Source organism: Amia ocellicauda, unplaced genomic scaffold, assembly GCF_036373705.1.
Source record: "Amia ocellicauda isolate fAmiCal2 unplaced genomic scaffold, fAmiCal2.hap1 HAP1_SCAFFOLD_125, whole genome shotgun sequence".
Classification (NCBI taxonomy): domain Eukaryota; kingdom Metazoa; phylum Chordata; class Actinopteri; order Amiiformes; family Amiidae; genus Amia; species Amia ocellicauda.
This window is the reverse complement of record NW_027102690.1, coordinates 57,818-80,475: the sequence shown is the minus strand read 5'-3', so window position 1 is coordinate 80,475 and position 22,658 is coordinate 57,818. Positions and strand designations below refer to the sequence as shown.

General features: G+C 44.0%; 4 non-coding genes across 4 annotated transcripts; 2 read left to right on the top strand and 2 right to left on the bottom strand.

Moving 5' to 3' along the window:
- Positions 1 to 10,160: 10,160 nt before the first annotated feature.
- Positions 10,161 to 10,232, bottom strand: trnaq-cug (transfer RNA glutamine (anticodon CUG)). The gene has a single exon. It is a non-coding gene; the product is annotated as a tRNA-Gln (tRNA).
- A 135-nt stretch (positions 10,233 to 10,367) lies between these two features.
- trnae-cuc (transfer RNA glutamic acid (anticodon CUC)) lies at positions 10,368 to 10,439 on the top strand. The gene has a single exon. It is a non-coding gene; the product is annotated as a tRNA-Glu (tRNA).
- Positions 10,440 to 13,685: 3,246 nt separating this feature from the next.
- Positions 13,686 to 13,757, bottom strand: trnaq-cug (transfer RNA glutamine (anticodon CUG)). Its single transcript has one exon. It is a non-coding gene; the product is annotated as a tRNA-Gln (tRNA).
- A 135-nt stretch (positions 13,758 to 13,892) lies between these two features.
- trnae-cuc (transfer RNA glutamic acid (anticodon CUC)) lies at positions 13,893 to 13,964 on the top strand. The gene has a single exon. It is a non-coding gene; the product is annotated as a tRNA-Glu (tRNA).
- The last annotated feature ends 8,694 nt before the right edge of the window (positions 13,965 to 22,658 follow it).

Sequence of the window (22,658 nt, the reverse complement as noted above, 5' to 3'; positions counted from 1 at the left end):
TGTAACCTTTCTCCACCGCCTTGTCAAGCTCAATGCTACACCAGACACCCGTCAGCGCTCTCTCGTCATCACTGTGCAGACAAGAGGTATTTTGATTTTCAGTTTCCACACACGTTCTACACAGAGGGAACATCAATTTTCCCGAACACCTGTAAGGCAACACGGGTAGGAACAGCTCACGAGGAGGGTACATGGTGACTTTGATCAAACCAAAGTACTGTCCGATTTCGAGAAAGTCACGATAAACAATGGTTGGATGCCCCACCGGGTACATTTTGGTCTTGTTGACATAAGGGTACAGACTGGTGAAATCATAGTAATCTACTCTCTCACCCTCCTTTACCTCATAATGTAAACAGAGGGCGTTGGTACGACCCCCAAATAACGCATCCCTGGGCTCTAGACGTTCAGGAAAGTCCAAGGTTTCCATAAACCGTTGTACCCCCACATCCTGTTGCTTCAGGGTCGTCCACGCGTGTTCCCAAATCACCAGTACATTCAAACCATAGGTGTTTTTTAAAGTTTCAATTCGTTCCTGGAAATCATAGTACATATCACCGCAGAGTTTTTGTGTTACGGGGTTAAAGGTGTTTGGGTCGAAGCACTGAGGACAGCCATGGTAAATACAACCAGCAAACTCATAAGCGGTACGCCGCCCGGACACGTCGCTAAAACCGTCTAAGTAGTAAGGACCCATTTTGACTTCCCCTTGATTTAAAGCATGTCTGATGAAGATGTTATCCCGGGCACTCAGATATTCCAGCCACTGTATGGAGACAGTCGAAAAGTTCTTTTGTCTAGCACGATAGTTGTCAGAAGTGGTGTCCGCTATAGTGTTTTTCTGCAAGAAATTGGATCGATACATTTTCATGCAGAGAGACGCTATGGTCACACTTTGCAAAGGGTCGAGACCCGACGTGTTGATAACCTCGGTGCGGAAACGCAAACAGGCTTCTTTAAGGATCACCACATCATTTTTACAATAAGCGGCCATCTCTTCTCGGAAATCAAAAACACCCCCCTTAACCGTATTGTACCATTTAAAGAATTCCTCCCTCTCATGAGACATCATAGTATCAACCCCATAATAAGAGGCGGGCGGGTAGGACCCTCGATAATTTTGAGTGTCCTTAGTATTAAAAAAATGGCAGAACCAACCTTTCTTCTGAGCCTCAAAACCCAGAGCTTTAGGCAAAGCGCTCAATTTCATGGGGAGGAAATTTAACGAGTCTATGTAACGTTGGTTGAAAGCCTCGTCGGTGAAACACATGATCTTGCTACCCTGAGCTATTATTTTTGGGGTCACCCCATTTTCCACCAGATACTTCATCAATATGTAAGAATCATAACCCTTAGCATTGTGGGCAATAAATGTGTAATTGAGGTATTTTGGACCGCGATACCGCGTAAAGAAATCCCTGACACAACTCTCACCGCTAGCTGACCACTCACAATCCAACATGTCAATACAGTGTATATAATTAGCAACATGGACCCCGTTTTCTTGCCGGCATTCAAAATCAAAAAAGACATACCGGTTGTGCGGCGGCTCCTTTTTAACCGGCTGAATAAAGCACTGGTGTTCAGACCCCGGGGTTAAATCCGCATTACAGATCCTACATCTCGGTTCCAGACATTTGTGTGGTTTAACCTCATGAAAACGGTACTGGAGGCAACACTGCGGGCAATATTTAGTTTGATCACAATAACTCCGTTTTTTAACCCCCTCAGCAGCGGCCCTCTGCACCTTATGTTCGGAAAAACAGAACGCGGAGAGACAAATCCTTAAGCAATCTTTACATCGGATGGTAGGGGCCAAACCCTTACGACATTGCGGATTGAAACAGACGTTACAGTAACCGTCACAGCGGTGCTTAAGCTTATCATTGAAGGCCTTATAACACCAATGACAAACATACGAACAACCCAAAAAAGCCGTCAAACTCTTTATTCCAAAGTAATGACTATCACTTAGGAAGAGAAACAGTGTCTGTGTATGGGTTTCAGGATGTGTCTGAAATTTCACAAATACTTCCTTTACCTCACAACGGTACCACACAACAATTTTTAAAGACAACAACTCCTCAAACATGGCAATGTCTGAAAAGGCAACCATCTGTTGAGAGTTTAAGCCGGCCCTCTGATGAAGCATTAAAGCCTCTTGCATAGCTTGGGGTTCAGGCATGTCGGGGGTGAGTAGTTTTATTAAACTGTAAGCAAAACAGAGCTTATTGTCCCCATTGGAACTCACCACTAATTGCCTGAGCTTGTTCCTAATTATGTCGTTCTTCAAGCATTTCGACAGTCTTCTAAGCGCCCCACCCTCAGGGTTAGGAACCACATTCATTACCAGAGACAGACTTTCATCAGCTAAGATGGATGCGTTACTTTGCAATAACGCTTCGATTTTAGCCAGAAATTCATCAACATCTAAATTATCTCCACTCAGCATTACAGATAGGTTGCTAAACAAATCATCCCCTCTGAGTTCTAACTGTACAACATCTCGAGGTCTGACCCTTTCAGCAACCTGTTCAAGCATGTTTTGCAAGGCCTCGTGTATGTTGACAAATATTTCTGCATAATTGTCACAATTTAAAAGTTCTGCAAAATTAAAACGCTGAATCATTTCAAAATTGTTATAGGCCGGTCTATCTATAATCACGGGATCACTGGTACTTTTGGACACATCATCATTTTGAACAAAGCCTTCAACCCCTACATTCTCACAGAGCATGTCATCCACAGCCTTATCAGTCTCAGAACCCTCCACATTCCGAACACCCCCACCGCTGACATCTACAAAACCCCCTTTTTGAGGAGGCTCATTTAAAGCCTGTAAAAGTCCTTCAAAGATATCCACCCGGTTAATGTCAAGACCCTCCTCTATAGTGACGGCTGCTTCTGCCGCCGTACTGTGTTCTAATTGTCTCAAATCATTTATAATAGGGGCAGAATTTGGTCGGGGTAGCGTCTCCAAAGCCTCCACCATTTCAAACAAATCGGGGTGAACTAGGGGTTGAACCTCTATAAGCGCTACCGTTGGGAGGTGGTTATTTAGATCATTGACCATCTGTAACAGGTCGGGGTTCACGGTAAGTCTGGTAATTCACATTCTATCGGTGGTGATTGGGGGTTATTTAAATCATTTATCATTTGTAATAGTTCCTGGTTCATTGGGACATCAGAGGAGTTCACAACAGGGCCGAGGGTGTTCTCTCGGGAAGGTCTTTTTGGGGCCCTAACTTGTTCATAATCCTTTAGTTTGTGAGTTCTTTTACCAAGTCCGGACATTTTTTTTATTTTTTATTTTTCCAACAACCCACAATAGTAAGGCGTTTTGTATCTATTAAAACATTAAATACGGTACAATTCGTTAGTAAGGGTATTAATAAGGGTGTTTTGGCTCTCTATCACAAGGTTTTGCCCCACTAACACAAGTCTTTGATTTAGTAACAAGGTATGTAGCAACTCATGCCGACCTTCAGGAAGTAGCTCCGGGGGATGGTGTCCTGGCTCAGCTGCAAAGGATGGTCGCTCCGGTAAATCTCGGTCGAAGGAGGCAGGGAGCGAGCGTATACTCACGGACGGAGACCAAGAAGGCCTTTGCGGTGACACCCTGGCCAATCGCGGTGTACTGTTCAGCGTTTCTGTAGCCAAGAAACGGGGCTGGGGGGACGATGTTGAAACCAGTCCGTCGTTGGGTGGTGTGTCAACCCTGACTGACGGCGACCCCTGAGGTTGTTGGTTGCCTGTATTTGTTCCGCCCGACAATGCGGCGGGCTGAATCTGGATTGTTGAATTACCCCCAGAAGGCTGTGGCCTGAGTAGATGTTGGGGGGTCTCCAAGACCACCGTGGGGGATCCTCTCGGTGATCTCTCCGGGGAAGATGTTTGATCCCACTTAGACGGGGTAATTGTCCTCAATAGCTCATCCACAGAATGACTATCCCAAGAGTCTTGGGAAGAATAAAAATATACATTACATTTACATCTTTAAACGGCGACAGAAATCAAACTTAAAACAACATGTCCAGGACCTTCAAAACCTTTAGCTTTTTTAGACCTTTGAAAATAGGCTTAGACATTCACTACAACGCCTTATTATTTACAGACAATATATTTATTAGGACTTGATAATAAATGTAAAACAGAGAAGCCTCTGTAAATAAACTGTTTCTTAAATGTAATATTGTTAATAAAACACTTTTTATACACACACACACCACATTTCATTTTTAAACGAACCTTCCAAGTGTAAACGCTTCCTGATCCCGGGACTTCCTGTTTCACAAACGTTTTCACGATCTGTTTAAATATTAAATACAATGAACACCTTCAAGCCTTTTCCTACAGCCACTTTAAAACAGAAGTATAATTGCGGGAGATAAGCCAAACAACTTACTAAAACCTTTCGGACAGCTTTACTTCCTAACCAGATGGTCGGGCAATCGGTCATTTCTAAACACATGCCCCAGAAACAAGCCTAGACCTGTCCGGACTTCTAAAGATCTTTCCCAGAACCCCCAAGACCTACAGGAAATGGGCACCCCTCGCTTAAATATTAGCCCTCAACGGGCAAACAAAACCCTTTTAAAAACATTAAAGTTTGAAAGATCTTACTTACCTCCAAAGAATAATCGTTTCTTATGTTTTTCAGCTGGTTTAGCTTTTTGCACTTCTGTGAAGGTAAGAGACATGTTTAACCTTTAACCACCCCGCTTTATAAAAAGCTTTAACCTCTTACAAGCGGCAGATATATACTCACCGCTATCAGATACAGGGGCTGACGGCCTTTCAGATTCTTGAAAGGTTACGGTTCTCGAAGGTAAAACTAAACAAGCCCTCGATGTGGAAGGCCTTTCGTTGTCTCGAACCACGTTTCTTAATACTGTTAGAAAGGATATTTTTTTAAATTAACAAAACGGGCCTCAAACATCTTACAGAAACGTTATACAAACAAACAGGGGTTTAGTTCTTACCCGGTCGGCAGACAGCCTGTCTAGGGACAACCACTTCTCTTGGTTGATCCTCGGAGACATTAATCACAGGCCTTTCGATAGTTTCTGTGTAATTAAAGAGACCGCCATTAATATATATTAAAACGTTTTCATAACTCTAATGAGCCGCTTCAAAACACAACCACACACCCATACATAAGAACCCTTGAGCGCAAACACAAAAATCTTACCGTCGTTGTTCCAGATGATCTCCTCAGCATTGGGAATTAACTCCTGTTGACTGGCTGAAAAATAATTTTACAGAACTTAAAACAGATGTTATAACCTTATTTACAATACATGCCCACAACCCGCTCTGGGTCAATGAAAATAATCTGAAGACTTACCTAAAAACTCGTTTAAATCAAAGTCGTTGATGTTGTTTCCGGACATTGTTGATCTTTAGGCTTAAATCGAAAGGTCAGTATGAGTCTGTCGAGCTGAAGACCAGACCTTCATACTTATACTGATGGCCGGATGCCGGATCTGCTTGTAAGGCATTGTTCTGGGCTGGCCTTTGTGCCGTCCTGTTACCAATTAACATATCAAAACCAACCAATAAAATGACCCTGCATCAATTTCAAATAGAAACCAAGATGGCGACGATCTCTCTCCTCTCTACTCTAAACTTTTATTAGAACCTTTTGGTCTCTCAAAAAAACATTTTTAAGCATCAAGACCTATAGTCAATAAACACTAAGAATATTTCAGGCCTTTATACGCGCTAAAAAACAACCTGAGCCAAGAAAATAACTATAAAGATCTAAAATAAGTAGCGCTTTTACAGTGATTTTTTTTTTTTTTTTAATAGCAATGCTTTCTTTGGTATTAAACAAGTCACAAACTACTCAGAACAGCGTTTATCCCCACAAAAGAGATATTTGGGTTTATTTTACAAAGCTTATAAATTATATAGTTTAAAAGTATTCTGAATGTTTTGAGACCACACGCCATGCCTACGTTTGTCTGAGCCCACCCCCGTCCCCCGTGGTGTGAGTGATTTAGCCTTGAGTGTTGTGATCTATTTAGCATTGAGTGATCAGTTGTTTTTATTTTTTAAATGATTCCTTATCATCAGGGATTGAGCCTGCTAAAATACCTTAAAAACATATCCTTATCTTAAGTCTAACTCTTATGAGCTTTAAGACCCTAGAATGTATTTAAGTAAAACGAATGAACACATTATGTGTGAGATAAAATATAACCACAGCTTTTTTTTTTTTTTTTTTTTTTTTACAAAAACAATTAACCTATACCGACAAACACCCACACACACACACACTCTCTTTTTTTAAATTTTATTTTTAATTAAATTTGAGGGGAGAGACAGAGCCATATACATTGGGGTTAACATAAGTACCCTATGCAAAACAGGAATTGTTAGGACCTGTGACCATTACAGACAACAGAACTTGTTGATCTTATAAAATGATTGGGCGAGAGAGAGAGATATAGAGACAGACAGAGACAGAGCCAGTGTGAATATGATAAACGCACTATTCAAAATGGCATTGTTAAGACCTGGGACCATTACAGACAACAGAACTTGTTGATCTTATAAAATGCTTGGGCGAGAGAGACAGAGAGAGAGAGACAGACAGAGACAGAGACAGAGATGAGAGGTGAATATGATAAACGCACTATTCAAAATGGCATTGTTAAGACCTGGGCCCCTTACATGTATATTTAAAAAAGACCCCCAACCACTACAGGAAGAGCCGACCCATTCACACTCTACAGTTGACCAACAAGAACAACAAGAACAACCGGTTATGGGTGGCCTTGTTGTTCAGGGTTTTAGGGGTGTACACTTTCTGACGGATATGACGTAGGAATAATTAAGGAAATAACTCTAAAATCACGCCCCCCAATTATGACGTAGGAATATTAATAAGCTTAGGGCATACGTCATAACAAAATAGGCCGCGCCCAAAAAACCCTACTATCTACTCCTGTGTGGTGCATTTTCTCTCTCTCTATCTGTGATTAAATCCTTACTTATATACATATGTCCATGAACGTTTCTGGAGCTCATGTAAATCACATCACACGACAGGCGGTGTTCTTTTCGGTCACTTTGAAAGTTTTGCTCATGACAATCCTTTTCTATTGCGGCACGATGGCTGCCACCGAGGAAGGAAAGTCGTCCGCAGTTGGCTGCAAGCTTGCCTGAAGCGCAGGAAAGGACTTACTCGCGACGTGCCACTTAAAGACTGAAGAAGTGGGGGTCGGCCTCACCGAGAGCCCTGAGGATTAGCTCACGTGGTAGAGTGCTCGCTTAGCATTGTAGCGTTATGTTGGGTGTATTTGGATAAGAGCATTTGGGCTCTGAGCTGAAGCACTGATCTAAAGAAAACCTCTCCCCCCGAAAGTTATCAGATTCCCTTAGCTCATCAGCTTGGAACTGGTTTGCATCAAAGTGACAGTTTTGGGGAGGATGGCACCAAGAAGAGGCCAAATAGTTTGGAATTCTGCTATGAGATGTCTGGAGAAAGGGGCCTGTAGGTGATAAAAACTCTTTGAAGTGGACGAGAGCCGAAATCCCGACATAGAGCTACGAACCCAGGCCAACCGGCATTTCCAAAAGATGGCATGGATTGACATCAGTCATAAATCAAGCCCCCCTCCAATAGGACACTGGGGGCTGAAACCGAAATCCAATCTCAAAAACTCAAGAACCAATCACCTCTTGATCTGACAGACTATAAGGAACAGCGGACAGTCTTTCTCGCTCTCTCTCACCTGAACCAGTAACTCGCTGCCACAGCTCAACCTGTAGCTCTGTTGCCAGAACCGGAACCAGAAACCAACTAAGTCTTTGCCGGCAACAGAAGAGTTAAACTGGGAGAAGGAGATTGAGCCGTACGAAGAATTCTTTTAAAGGACTTTATTAAATAAAGAACTTTACAGACTGCGCTGCCCGCCTGTGCCCACCTGATCAGTGGAGTTTTACAGCTGGACAATTGACTAAGTCGACTGTATACGAAAGTGTCAGTCATTTAAATAGCTATTTGAGTCTTAAGAAACTTGACCCTTGGAACAAACACGGCCCTGCTTTCCTCAAAGACTTTGTCTCCAAATAAGTACGGTGAGAGACCCTGCTTGCCAAGAAGATTTTGTGCACAACCTTGGAGCCTTCAAACCAGTGGAAAATCTGTTTGGAAATGACTCTACTTTCGCGAAACCCCAACTTCCAGGTGAATCGACTGAGTGGAAGTTCTTGGACAAAGCCGAACCGGACTGCCTTTGTTCCAAACCACACGGACCTCGTGCCGTGTGCTGTTATCTGAGCCCGAAGCCAGAGAGGCCTCTCTGCGACGAAGTTCAGATAAGTTTAACAGTTTGGAGTTCATGATTCATGACATTTGAGAAATCAATTAGAAATGTTAATCTGTGATTCATAACTCTAGAATGTGTAATATCATTTAGTTTTCTTAAATATAAATGTGTGTTGCATTAAACTGTTTTGTTGATCATTTTAGAAATAAAATCTGTCAACGCCGAGAAATATCTTCTCATTCCTGTTTAACTGTTTAGTCTGAAATTGACACAAGTTAATAGACATTAGATTATTGGTGGCCCTGCCAATCCTTAATCATTGAATAATAATCAGTTAAGGGAAATTGTGGTAACAAGTAATGATAGGATCTTTCTCGGCACCTAAACGTGAATGAGACTGATATATATGTAACGAGAAGTTACCTGACATAAATACTAACCTGCGTAGTTATTTAATGTCTGACTAATAATACTAACGAGAGACTCACCTTCGTCTTACTAACCGGTATTGTAGTCAATGTGTTTATAACCTTTTTTGTTTAACGATTTGTGTTATCATATGTGATCCCATGGTCTTTGATTTGGTCACGGAAGTGATTTGTCTTCGATTTGTTGATCTAGAGTTGAATTGTAATTAGTTTTTCCCTTTTGTATAATTAGTGTAGTGCTACATTTAGTCTTTGTTTTGAATACATTTGACAATTTATATCTTTGGAATTGGTGTCTGCGTCCAATTATTACAGAAATTGAGTTCTACAAGATTCCAGGATTCGTGATAAGGTGATACTATAAATTCACTTCTTTAATTGAAATGTATAAGTGTACCTTACGCTACAGCATGCGAGAGGCGGCGGGATCGATGCCCGCATTCTCCAAGGCCTCAGGCGCTCGTGCCCCGGTTTCGGGGGAGAGTCGCTCACTTTTCTTGCCGCAGACACAGGCGCAAGGCATTGCCTGTTTGCCGTAAGGTTATCAGACACAACGCGCCGGCGACGGCTGCAGCATTAGCACGCCGGCTGGCCCTTCCGAAGTTCCCCAAAAACGACCGAGATGCCGCTTCGACGTCGTAACCCCAGGAACGACCGCAAAGGCACTCCAACCCTCAATCTTCCGATCCGAAGTCAGACCGAAGAGACTGTATGATGTTTTAGATTAAAGATAGTATGCAGACCGAGCAAGTTAGATTTATCGAGCTAGCAAACAGCCATTGAGGCACCTGTTCGGGACGTACCCTGTAGAAATTCCTGTCAACGATAAAAGGATCAAACGGTGGAGAAAAAGCCCGCAGGATGTTTGTCAAAACTCTGTTTGTGGACTGAATGGCTTTCCCAGATTGGCAGGGACTGTTTTTGGTATTGACTGAGGGACAGTTGTAAAAGACAACCTCTCACCGGACCTCTGGCATACACCAAAGAAAGCCACCTCACCTCTCCCCCGGATCTCACAAAACACAATCCCCCCCGCCCCCAGGGAAGACAGACCGCAATCGGACTCGGGCTTGCACCTTTTGATTGGATGAACGGCCGCAAACATTCTATGTCATTTTCTTTTAAAGCTTCACTCGTGCTTGTAAAAAACCGAGGTCTCACTGAAAGAATGCCCTGACGTGGTTGCTTCCAAGCTAGCTGGTTTACAAAGTCCCTTCACGCTTTAAGGGAAATAGGGGAATAATCTATCTGTAATCTTTCAACACAGGCACCTTCTTCTCCGTTAAGCCACGCGGTCACCACCAGGAAGGTGAACGCACCAGGCCGACCCGGAGTTTTCGCCAATTCGTCTCCAAGCCTCCCAAGAGGGAACATAAATAGGCCTTATTCGCAGACACAGGCCCTCACGCAGGGAGACCACCGCTTCAACGCCACTGCCCCTGCCAAGGGCCCCAGGTCCCACCGAGACTTGAACTCGGATCGCTGGAATCAGAGTCCAGAGTGCTAACCATTACTCCATGGAACCAAGCCCGCTGCCCACCTCTTGCCCGTGACGAAGGTTTCTGCTCTACGCACACGTCTCGCTCTGTCGCACGGCCAAGTCCAGAGTGAGCCAAGTTGCGCCCAGAGTGCTGCGTGTGGCGGGTCACTTCCGGAGCCGTCCCTGGTGGTCTAGTGTTCAGGATTCGGCGCTCTCACCGCCGCGGCCCGGGTTCGATTCCCGGTCAGGGAAGGTGGATCTGTTGCTCTTCCCCTAGGACCTGTATGGTGCGTTTTCTCTCTCTCTATCTGTAATTAAATCCTTACTTATATACATATTTCCATGAACGTTTCTGCAGCTCATGTAAATCACATCACACGACGGGCCGTGATCTTTTCGGTCACTTTGAAAGTTTCGCTCATGACAATCCTTTTCTATTGCGGCACGATGGCTGCCACCGAGGATGTAAAGTCGTTCGCAGTTGGCTGCAAGCTTGCCTGAAGCGCAGGAAAGGACTTACTCGCGACGTGCCACTTAAAGACTGAAGAAGTGGGGGTCGGCCTCACCGAGAGCCCTGAGGATTAGCTCACGTGGTAGAGCGCTTGCTTAGCATTGTAGCGTTATGTTGGGTGTATTTGGATAAGAGCATTTGGACTGTGAGCTGAAGCACTGATCTAAAGAAAACCTCTCCCCCCCAAAGTTATCAGATTCCCTTAGCTCATCAGCTTGGAACTGGTTTGCATCAAAGTGACAGTTTTGGGGAGGATGGCACCAAGAAGAGGCCAAATAGTTTGGAATTCTGCTATGAGATGTCTGGAGAAAGGGGCCTGTAGGTGATAAAAACTCTTTGAAGTGGACGAGAGCCGAAATCCCGACATAGAGCTACGAACCCAGGCCAACCGGCATTTCCAAAAGATGGCATGGATTGACATCAGTCATAAATCAAGCCCCCATCCAATAGGACACTGGGGGCTGAAACCGAAATCCAATCTCAAAAACTCAAGAACCAATCACCTCTTGATCTGACAGACTGTAAGGAAGAGCGGACAGTCTTTCTCGCTCTCTCTCACCTGAACCAGTAACTCGCTGCCACAGCTCAACCTGTAGCTCTGTTGCCAGAACCGGAACCAGAAACCAACTAAGTCTTTGCCGGCAACAGAAGAGTTAAACTGGGAGAAGGAGATTGAGCCGTACGAAGAATTCTTTTAAAGGACTTTATTAAATAAAGAACTTTACAAACTGCGCTGCCCGCCTGTGCCCACCTGATCAGTGGAGTTTTACAGCTGGACAATTGACTAAGTCGACTGTATACGAAAGTGTCAGTCATTTAAATAGCTATTTGAGTCTTAAGAAACTTGACCCTTGGAACAAACACGGCCCTGCTTTCCTCAAAGACTTTGTCTTCAAATAAGTACGGTGAGAGACCCTGCTTGCCAAGAAGATTTTGTGCACAACCTTGGAGCCTTCAAACCAGTGGAAAATCTGTTTGGAAACGACTCTACTTTCGCGAAACCCCAACTTCCAGGTGTATCGACTGAGTGGAAGTTCTTGGACAAAGCCGAACTGGACTGCCTTTGTTCCAAACCACACGGACCTCGTGCCGTGTGCTGTTATCTGAGCCCGAAGCCAGAGAGGCCTCTCTGCGATGAAGTTCAGATAAGTTTAACAGTTTGGAGTTCATGATTCATGACATTTGAGAAATCAATTAGAAATGTTAATCTGTGATTCATAACTCTAGAATGTGTAATATCATTTAGTTTTCTTAAATATAAATGTGTGTTGCATTAAACTGTTTTGTTGATCATTTTAGAAATAAAATCTGTCAACGCCGAGAAATATCGTCTCATTCCTGTTTAACTGTTTAGTCTGAAATTGACACAAGTTAATTGACATTAGATTATTGGTGGCCCTGCCTATCCTTAATCATTGAATAATAATCAGTTAAGGGAAATTGTGGTAACAAGTAATGATAGGATCTTTCTCGGCACCTAAACGTGAATGAGACTGATATATATATATAACGAGAAGTTACCTGACATAAATACTAACCTGCGTAGTTATTTAATGTCTGACTAATAATACTAACGAGAGACTCACCTTCGTCTTACTAACCGGTATTGTAGTCAATGTGTTTATAACCTTTTTTGTTTAACGATTTGTGTTATCATATGTGATCCCATGGTCTTTGATTTGGTCACGGAAGTGATTTGTCTTCGATTTGTTGATCTAGAGTTGAATTGTAATTAGTTTTTCCCTTTTGTATAATTAGTGTAGTGCTACATTTAGTCTTTGTTTTGAATACATTTGACAATTAATATCTTTGGAATTGGTGTCTGCGTCCAATTATTACAGAAATTGAGTTCTACAAGATTCCAGGATTCGTGATAAGGTGATACTTTAAATTCACTTCTTTAATTGAAATGTATAAGTGTACCTTACGCTACAGCATGCGAGAGGCAGCGGGATCGATGCCCGCATTCTCCAAGGCCTCAGGCGCTCGTGCCCCGGTTTCGGGGGAGAGTCGCTCACTTTTCTTGCCGCAGACACAGGCGCAAGGCATTGCCTGTTTGCCGTAAGGTTATCAGACACAACGCGCCGGCGACGGCTGCAGCATTAGCACGCCGGCTGGCCCTTCCGAAGTTCCCCAAAAACGACCGAGATGCCGCTTCGACGTCGTAACCCCAGGAACGACCGCAAAGGCACTCCAACCCTCAATCTTCCGATCCGAAGTCAGACCGAAGAGACTGTATGATGTTTTAGATTAAAGATAGTATGCAGACCGAGCAAGTTAGATTTATCGAGCTAGCAAACAGCCATTGAGGCACCTGTTCGGGACGTACCCTGTAGAAATTCCTGTCAACGATAAAAGGATCAAAAGGTGGAGAAAAAGCCCGCAGGATGTTTGTCAAAACTCTGTTTGTGGACTGAATGGCTTTCCCAGATTGGCAGGGACTGTTTTTGGTATTGACTGAGGGACAGTTGTAAAAGACAACCTCTCACCGGACCTCTGGCATACACCAAAGAAAGCCACCTCACCTCTCCCCCGGATCTCACAAAACACAATCCCCCGCGCCCCCAGGGAAGACAGACCGCAATCGGACTCGGGCTTGCACCTTTTGATTGGATGAACGGCCGCAAACATTCTATGTCATTTTCTTTTAAAGCTTCACTCGTGCTTGTAAAAAACCGAGGTCTCACTGAAAGAATGCCCTGACGTGGTTGCTTCCAAGCTAGCAGGTTTACAAAGTTCCTTTTCGCTTTAACGATGATTTCCAAGAAGGGAAATAATCTCTCTGTAATCTGTCAACACAGGCACCTTCTTCTCCGTTAAGCCACACGGTCACCACCAGGAAGGTGAACGCACCAGGCCGACCCGGAGTTTTCGCCAATTCGTCTCCAAGCCTCCCAAGAGGGAACATAAACAGGCCTTATTCGCAGACACAAGCCCTCACGCAGGGAGACCACCGCTTCACCGCCGCTGCCCCTGCCAAGGGCCCCAGGTCCCACCGAGACTTGAACTCGGATCGCTGGATTCAGAGTCCAGAGTGCTAACCATTACACCATGGAACCAAGCCCGCTGCCCACCTCTTGCCCGTGACGAAGGTTTCTGCTCTACGCACACGTCTCGCTCTGTCGCACGGCCAAGTCCAGAGTGAGCCAAGTTGCGCCCAGAGTGCTGCGTGTGGCGGGTCACTTCCGGAGCCGTCCCTGGTGGTCTAGTGGTCAGGATTCGGCGCTCTCACCGCCGCGGCCCGGGTTCGATTCCCGGTCAGGGAAGGTGGATCTGTTGCTCTTCCCCTAGGACCTGTGAGTAGATAGTAGGGTTTTTTGGGCGCGGCCTATTTTGTTATGACGTATGCCCTAAGCTTATTAATATTCCTACGTCATAATTGGGGGGCGTGATTTTAGAGTTATTTCCTTAATTATTCCTACGTCATATCCGTCAGAAAGTGTACACCCCTAAAACCCTGAACAACAAGGCCACCCATAAAGACCCCCCCCCCCCCCTGAAGGCAACGCCCCGAAACTCTCCTCTCTATTTAAGACCCCGCGCTGCTTTTAGGCAATACCTCTTTAATTCTCAGCATCTGAAACATCCCGCTTCTTCAACATGTCCAGCGACATCAACATGAAACCCCGCAAGAAACAATCCCGGGCAAGGGTTCCTGTACTCACCAATTTGAAGATTGAACGCTCCTGGGTGTTGTTCTGGGGGGGTCGACGGGGTTACCGCTTTAAAAGGGATCCCAGCTATGTTGGAGTGGAGCTTTTTGCTTTGGGAGAGAAGGAGGGTACGTTGGAACCTTTTGAGACGGTGATTGAATACTCTTTTGAGGACTGGTTGAAGGTGATGGCATGGAGAGACCTGGGGCTTGTGGATAAGACTCTAGAAGGCTTGCAAGAGGGTCCAAGAGAAGGCGAAACGGAGTCTCCGACTCAGAGTTTTGAAAGGTGTGAATGGGAAAGCTTGCAGAACTACGGTACAGTGGTGAAGAGTCTATCTCTAACTACTGATCGTAAGGTTTTGTTTAGCAGTACCCTGATTACAAACCCTATTGAAGGGGTTGTGGAGGATCCAGAAAAACAGGTTACTGAAATTATGTTTGACGCCGTGGACTGGCCGTTCTTGAAAGAGGTCATAAACTGTATAAATGATGGTTTTGACATCTTGACCAAATGTTCACAACTGGATTCTGTTAGAAGGAGAATATGCTGGATTATGGATTATATATCCCCCTTGAATGACGACGACGATGATAAAACAGACGACCTGTGGGGGGTTGGAGGGGGGTCTGACGGCTCAGGGTCTACTCTCTTCTAAGAGGGCGGTGTGTCGTGACGTAGTGAAGAGATAGGATAAAAGGCGCAACAATTCATTCATGGTTTAAAATTAAAGAGAATGTCTTACCCGAAAGCTGCGGACGTCGACAGGCTCTACAGGCCTCTTCAAACCCGGGATCACCCCTGGTTCTATTCCCCAGATTTTGTATACACTCCGGAACCCTCTGACTGCGGTTACCCTCCAAGACCTCAGACCCCGGTCCCTCAGGACGAAACAACATGCGGAGCGATGGATGTCCAAATGAGTCTCGGGGATCCCCAGCCTCTGGAGCTCATGGAGGGCCTCGATTTTGCCGAACTGTCTACCGTCTGTGCGTCTCAGGAGGGGGTCAGTCCAATGGATGTAGAAACACCCCACAAACCACCAGGCGACCCAATGAGCATCGGACGGTCTCGGGGGCGTGATGAAGACGCAGGATTTATGCCCGGGGTAGGTGTCCAAGTAAGCAGAGTGGTTAAAAGCACCCTGGTGTATATTCTGAGTGCTCTCATCGACCGAGCTCTGAAAGAAGTCTGTCGGGGGTGTGAAGTGAATCACCCCAGTCAGTTGAGACACAGTTGTTTGTTTGAACCAGACCGTTACTATTTCCTGTTCTATTTCAACGTGTTTTACAGAAGACTGAACAAACCGTGGCTGAAACCGGCACTAATCAAGGCTCTGTCTTACTCCCACATACATGTCACTGCTGGACAAGTCCAGAAAATCATAGATGAGATTTTGCTGGAGCTGAAAAAGGAGCCGTTTATAATAGAGAAACTTGGGCAGCTGCTCAATGACCTGGATGAGCCAAGTAGAAAAACCGCTGGCAAGCTAAAAGCTTATTTCTTCCGTAAAGAAGTTAAAGCTGGGGGCAGCGACGAAGAATTCGACATCTACGCCACTGATTCAGACTCTGACCTGAACTAAGGGACTTTGAACATGGGGAATGTTCTGGACTGCTGCTGCAACTGGTTCTGTCATCAACACTCTGCAGCTAACCTGAGAGCGCTATTACACCATGTGCTTGACAGAAAAGTAGCCAACGCGAGCCTTTTCTCTACAGATTTAACCATCGATGAGGATCAACTTTCAAACCTGGAAAAGTTAATGGTTGCTGTAACAAAGACCGGGGGGTACGAACACTGGGATGAAGCGCTCAAGGGGGCCAAGAATGATATTAGGCCATTTCATCAACATCTGTATGACCTTTTACTGAGCATGTTTAATACCCCTCTGTTTACTTTTAAAATAGGTCATATTGTTGTTTTATTTACATATGTAACTGAGGTGTGTGCCTACAAGATAAAGAAACAGGTATTTGTTGATATAGATCAAGTAACCAATCATCTGATTTCTTTTTGTCTGGACCGTAGAAAAAATTGTTGTGTATGTTATACTTTTCTCAAATGTCTAAAAAGGGGTATCTGCTCTCCTGAAGTTGAATAAAAAACCTTGTATAAAAACTTTGCGCATAGTGTGGGTCTGTGTGTTTATTTGGCAGAATGACTCGGCAAGCTCCCCAAATGCATGAACTATACTACAACCCAGCCAAGATTGGGGGTTTGGCGGGTAAGAAGGGTTTTCAAAGAGGACTCGCTGAGGCCGGCGTGAAGGTTAATGATGTGGTTGTTTCAGAATGGTTACGGGAACAAGACGCCTATACCTTACATAAACCTCTCAGGATTAACTTTAAAAGAAACCGTGTATATGCAACTGACATAGACTCACAATGGCAAATGGATCTAGTCGATATGTCAAATTTATCAAAACATAACAATGGTCACAAATTTATGTTGATGTGTATCGATGTGTTATCAAAATATGCCTGGGCTCGCATTCTACATAATAAAACAGGTCGGGCGGTGACAAGGGCCTTTGAGGATATATTGTCCCAGGGACGATGTCCTAAAAAACTGCAGACTGATAAAGGAAAAGAGTTTCTCAACAGAGAATTTCAGAATCTACTGAAGAGACACAAAATACATCATTTCACCACCGGTAATGAGCTTAAGGCATCGGTGGTGGAGAGGTTTAACCGCACCATAAAGACCAAAATGTGGAGATATTTTACAGCGGTCAACACGTTCAAGTATTTTGATAAAGTTCAGGATTTTATCGATGCTTACAACCAAGGGTATCACGCCAGTATTAAAATGAAGCCTATAGATGTTGATCAAAGTAATTCTTTTAAGGTCTATAAAAAATTATACGGCCCATTTATTAAGAAGGGGAAAACTACTTATAAGTTCAACATCGGTGATGTGGTTCGCGTTTCAAAGCTAAGGAGTACTTTTGCCAAAGGTTATGAACAAACATTTTCTGACGAATATTTTACAGTTACCGAACAGGTGGCTAGAGACCCCCCCGTGTACCGGTTAAAAGACTATGACGGGGAGGATATAGAAGGAACGTTTTATGAAGCCAAGTTACAAAAAATTATTGTGGGTAAAGACATTGTATACAGAGTTGAAAAGATATTAGCTGAGAAAACCCAGAACCGGAAAAAATATGTGTTGGTGAAATGGCTTGGATGGCCTGAAAAGTTCAATAGTTGGGTCCCGGAACAACAGGTTTGTGATATTCAAGCCTTATAACAACATGCCCGCTGGTGTGATGGGGTCATTACTTTCGATACTCAAGATGGAATCAGGAGGCTTCTACGTGACTCTACCCAGTAACGCCTCTCTCGATATATACCCTAAAAATGAAATATCCAGTTACACGGTACAATTTGGAAAATCTATAGATCTAAGGGGGTCGTGGGAAGTGGGGTTGGCGGAAATACAGTATCCTTACACTTGGGCTGTTTTACAAGATAAGGATGCCACCTTCGCCATTTTTGACGATGTTAAAAAGAGTCAATGGACATTCACGATGCAAGGAGGTTATTATGACAATGTGGATACAATATTAGATGAGATGCATAAACAGTTCTCAGAAGGCACCCCCAACATCAAGCTATATTACAACCCTATTAAAAACAGAGTGTACAAGGTGTCAAAACCTGGTATTAGCATTCAAACCAAAGGACAACTGGGGCGTATATTAGGGTTCTATTCTGACACAGAGAGCAGGTTCTCAGAAGTGGTGGCACCCTTCCCGGCTGACATCAGTGGCGGCTTTTACACTCTTTATGTGTATACGGATATCATAACACACCAGAGGGTCGGGGATAGCTATGTCCCCCTTTTGAGAAATGTACTTATTAAAGGTAAAAGCAATGACATGGTCACAATTACTTATGACAAGCCACACTACGTACCAGTCTCAAAGACCCACTTTGACCATGTTTTCACAGGTGGATGTGACCCTGGGAGATCGGCTCATTAGTCAAAGCAGCAATACTTACCCCTATAGGGCCATGATGGAGTGTATCCTTAATTATAGTGAGGAGACCCTAAGCAAACAGTTCAGCCCCGGCCTTTTCTTCAAAGACACCCCGGAAGCTATGGACGACCAGGATCCAGAGGGACTCAATAAGGGTTTGCAAAAAAGAACGGCCTTTTCAACAGAAGGGAGGACCTTTGAGCTAATGGGACATATTCATGCAGACATATTTTTCCAAGAAAAACTCATGCTCAACGGGGTAGACATTAAAATTAAAATGATCCGTAGTAAAAGTGCTTTTTGTCTGATGACCCCTGATACTGAAAAATATAAACTGACCATATTATCGGCCTCGCTGTTTGTGAAAAAAGTATCCGTCTCCCCGGCGGTTAAACTAGGACATGCGCAGGCTTTAATGACGGCAAACGCCAAGTACCCGATCGAAAGAGTCTATATGAAAGTCCACAGTATCCCCGCAGGGACACGGGTGATGAACCAGGAAAATCTGTTTCTAGGCCAGCTCCCAAAACAGGTTATTATAGGTCTCGTGGATAATGATGCATTTACCGGGGTTTACAACAAGAACCCCTTTAACTTTAAACATTATAACGCGGAATTTATAGCACTGTACGTCGATGGTGTGCAGGTTCCATCCAGACCTTTTCAACCTGACTTTGAAAACGGCAACGCGGTTCGTGAATATTACAGTCTAGTACTGGCTACGGGTCGCCATCTCAAGGATCAACCTCTGCTGATCGATCGCCGGGAATACTGCAGCGGTTACACCCTGTACGGTTTCAACCTGACCCCTGACGAAGAGTGTGGACAACATTTTTCACTGATGAAGACGGGCAATATGCGTTTGGAGATGCGTTTCAAGCAGCCTCTACCACGCACTGTAAATATGGTCGTGTATGCTGTGTTTGACAACATTATTGAGGTGAATCAGAGGAGAAACGTTCTGTATGATTATTATTAAAATGAACACCAGAGAGCTCAACCACATCATGAATGCCCTGGACGGCTCACGGAAAGTGTTTCAAGGAGTCTACGCCTGCGACCAGCTGCCTAAATTTAAGATCAAGAATTTACCTGCAATGTACATAATCAACACACACCCTAAAAATATGCCCGGAGAACATTGGCTGGCTATTTATCTAAGGGAGGACCGCCGTGGGGAATTTTTTGATTCCTATGGAAACCCCCCGGATTTCAGACCTTTCCCTCGGAAGATCAATAACTTTCTGCTCAACAACTGTCAAGAAACCATTTACAGCGGTCGTCAAGTACAAAGTCTTCAGACCTTCACTTGTGGTCAACACTGTGTGTTTTTCTTATATCATAGATCTAAAGGAAGGTCATACCCCGATATTATGTCCTTGTACAGTGAGGATTTAGGCCAAAATGATAAAAAAGTGGCAGAGTTTGTCAGGACACTGTGGACCCCCCCTTATAACACAATTACTTACGACCCTAGCCAGCCATGTATACAGATGGGGTGTTCTTGTGAGGATTTTAAAAGATGTCATGCGTGTTAAAGTGAAAAAATAATGAAAACAGCCTTTGAATCATTAGTTTTGTTTTTATTCAACACAAATCTTATACAAAGCAGGGTTATGTTATAAATAAATGTACAACATTTGAAAATAAAAATAAAAAATAAAAAAATTGTTTGTCGGTTCCTTATTTACAGGGGAGACAAATAAAAACATGAGATTAATAAGCTTCCCAACGATGGATAGATCCTGAGGAGGGTTGCTCAACACGGTCAGAGTAATGAGATATCGGCGTCAGATCAGTCACCACCTCTTTACACAGACGGATTTTTTGTCGCGTTTCCTGGTTAGGGACTGTTGATTGGGGCATGTTCAGACAGGCCATCGCCTGTAGGAAAGCATTCCAGCCTACAGGTCGGCGACTATCGGGTACCTTATTAGTGCTAGTGACACTCTTCAACAAATCAAACATGTGTGAACCTTTGATCAGTTGTCCTTTAAAAACAAATTCACCCTGTTCATTCCAAGTCGTTACCCGCGGTTTCTGAACCATTTTGTGCAGAATATATTCTGCATGTCTTTTGCTTCTGGCCGGCATGTTTCTCAAAACATCCGTTACAACATCTCCCTCTGAACTCTCAACAGGTTCGGGCACCGCAACATCTTTATCAACCGTACCCCCCGCATCAGTCCCAGAACCATTTTCTTGAGAGGCCATGGTTAAAGTTAAAATGTTTTGATCTTTTTCACCCTGTCTAACCAGACGGAGGTAGCGCTGTAACGTGTTGCTATACATCTGGGCTTTGGAATACTGATTTAAATCGGCCCTGGCCAGTATAGCTTTCATTTCAGAGTCCAGGTTGTTTTCGGCCATTTGTCTAATGGGCTCTGGCCCGACAACATTTTTTCTCAGTTTCTCAAGCTGCTCCTGAGGGATCAAAAACATTTTCTGAGCATATTCCATTATTAACCCACTCTGGAAGCTAGAAGACTGGTTAGGAAAGGCACGGCTATGCTCAACAGCGGTCCTATAAAACCTCCGGTTTGATTAATCTTCTTTCTTTTTCTTTTAATAGAATACTTCTTATTAGCGATGATCTTGATAACCGCTTTTTGTTTTTTGAGTTTAGAATGTTGAGAAGGGGTTAGGGGTATATTACCGCGTAAGATGTTAAAAGCTATTTCACACAGGGTCTCGATCAAATCCGAGGGGGCCCCTGCCAGCACAGCTTTCCTATGGCGCGGGCTCCCCTCAAATAACATTTGCAAAAGCGGCAGATTTCTTTTAATCCGAACAGACATTCTTATTTATTTCCTTTTCTTTAGCACATACACTGCCGGCCAATCGGGCGGGCACAAACCTGTTCTGAGGCGAAAGTCTTCTGGGGTTTGTGCTTTTAAGTCCACAATCAAGTACCCGTAGGGTTTTTTGGTGGCATCCTCAAATGCCTCCAAAAAGAATTTGGTCTGGTTAGGGTACATTTGACGAGCCAAGACGGTGACCTGTAGTTTATCTCTGGGGTTTTTAAAAAGAATTATATAATTGGCATTTAAATTAATAGTGCGGCTTTTTTTACCTTGAAAAAATAGATTTTGAACTAAATAAATAATACTTAAATTCCTATGATGAGTGTACTTTGTGAAAGCTTTTTCCACTTCACTGTTGTCACCGGCCTGCTCCATCAGGTCATCAAGGATCACTAGATTAGTTTGTCCGGGCGGGAACAGGTCATCGTCACACAACGAGGCGGGGAGACCTTGCACAAATTTCAGATTATTTTTTTTTGATGCCAAATCATCGTAGAGAGGTTGCCAGCAAGAGTAACACCACACTATGTTGTCAAGAGCTTGGGACACGGTTGCGTCCACATCTTCTATGATGTTCTTTATAAGATAGCTCTTACTCGAATTGGAGGGACCGGCTATAATACAGGAGAAAGGGTGTTGAAGTCTGTTATCAAAACCACTGCTAATATCCATAAGGCAGAGTGGTATAATCAGTCTTCAACACTCTTTTATTGTACACCACCCTGAACCGTTTGTTTAGTGATCTATTTTCCAATGTGTACCCCTTTTTATTGTGATAGATCTGATTTCCGGCTGTAATAATCTCGCGAGGAGGCGCGTCTTTCTCGGTTACAAAACTTTGTACCAGGGTCGTCAGAGACTTGATGTTAATGAGCTTGTTGTTACAATGGTTCAGAGTGAAACCCTTAACTTTCATACAGGTCTTACCCGCAGCCGTTCTGTATGCGTAAGTCTTAGGACCCCCTGAAACAAACTCCACTATGTGGTCCTGAGGATCTAGCTCGCTCGTTAACTCCCCAAGGTAGTCCCCGAGGGGAGGGACCCAATCCCCTGGCCTGGTGACAAAGATTACAGAGTCAGTATCATGATAGAGCGTGCGTTCCTGCAGCTGATCCATTAAGTTGTACAGATCAAGCCGGGCGTAAGCCGTGGTAAAAACCGCTATGAAAACATTAACGTTTCCCTGTTTGGTGGGGAAATCTTTAGGGGCCCTCCACTGGACCTGTGCCACGTGGTCATTTAAGAATTGAAAGTGTGATACTGCATGTTGTTTGGAAAAGATAAATTCTATAAACTGTTCAGGGGTTTTAATCAAGGTTGTGTTTAGACGGTTATTTCTTTCCCCAAACTTACCCCACAGACTGTTTAAAATCAGTTTGGACATTTGTCTCTTGGCGGGGTTTACAGTTATGTTCCCCGGCTCTAGACGGATCCCTTCCTTTTCAAAATATTGCTGAACGTACCGCTCTTTGGCAGCGGAGTCAACACACCATGAGGGATAGCCCGATGCCTCCTGTT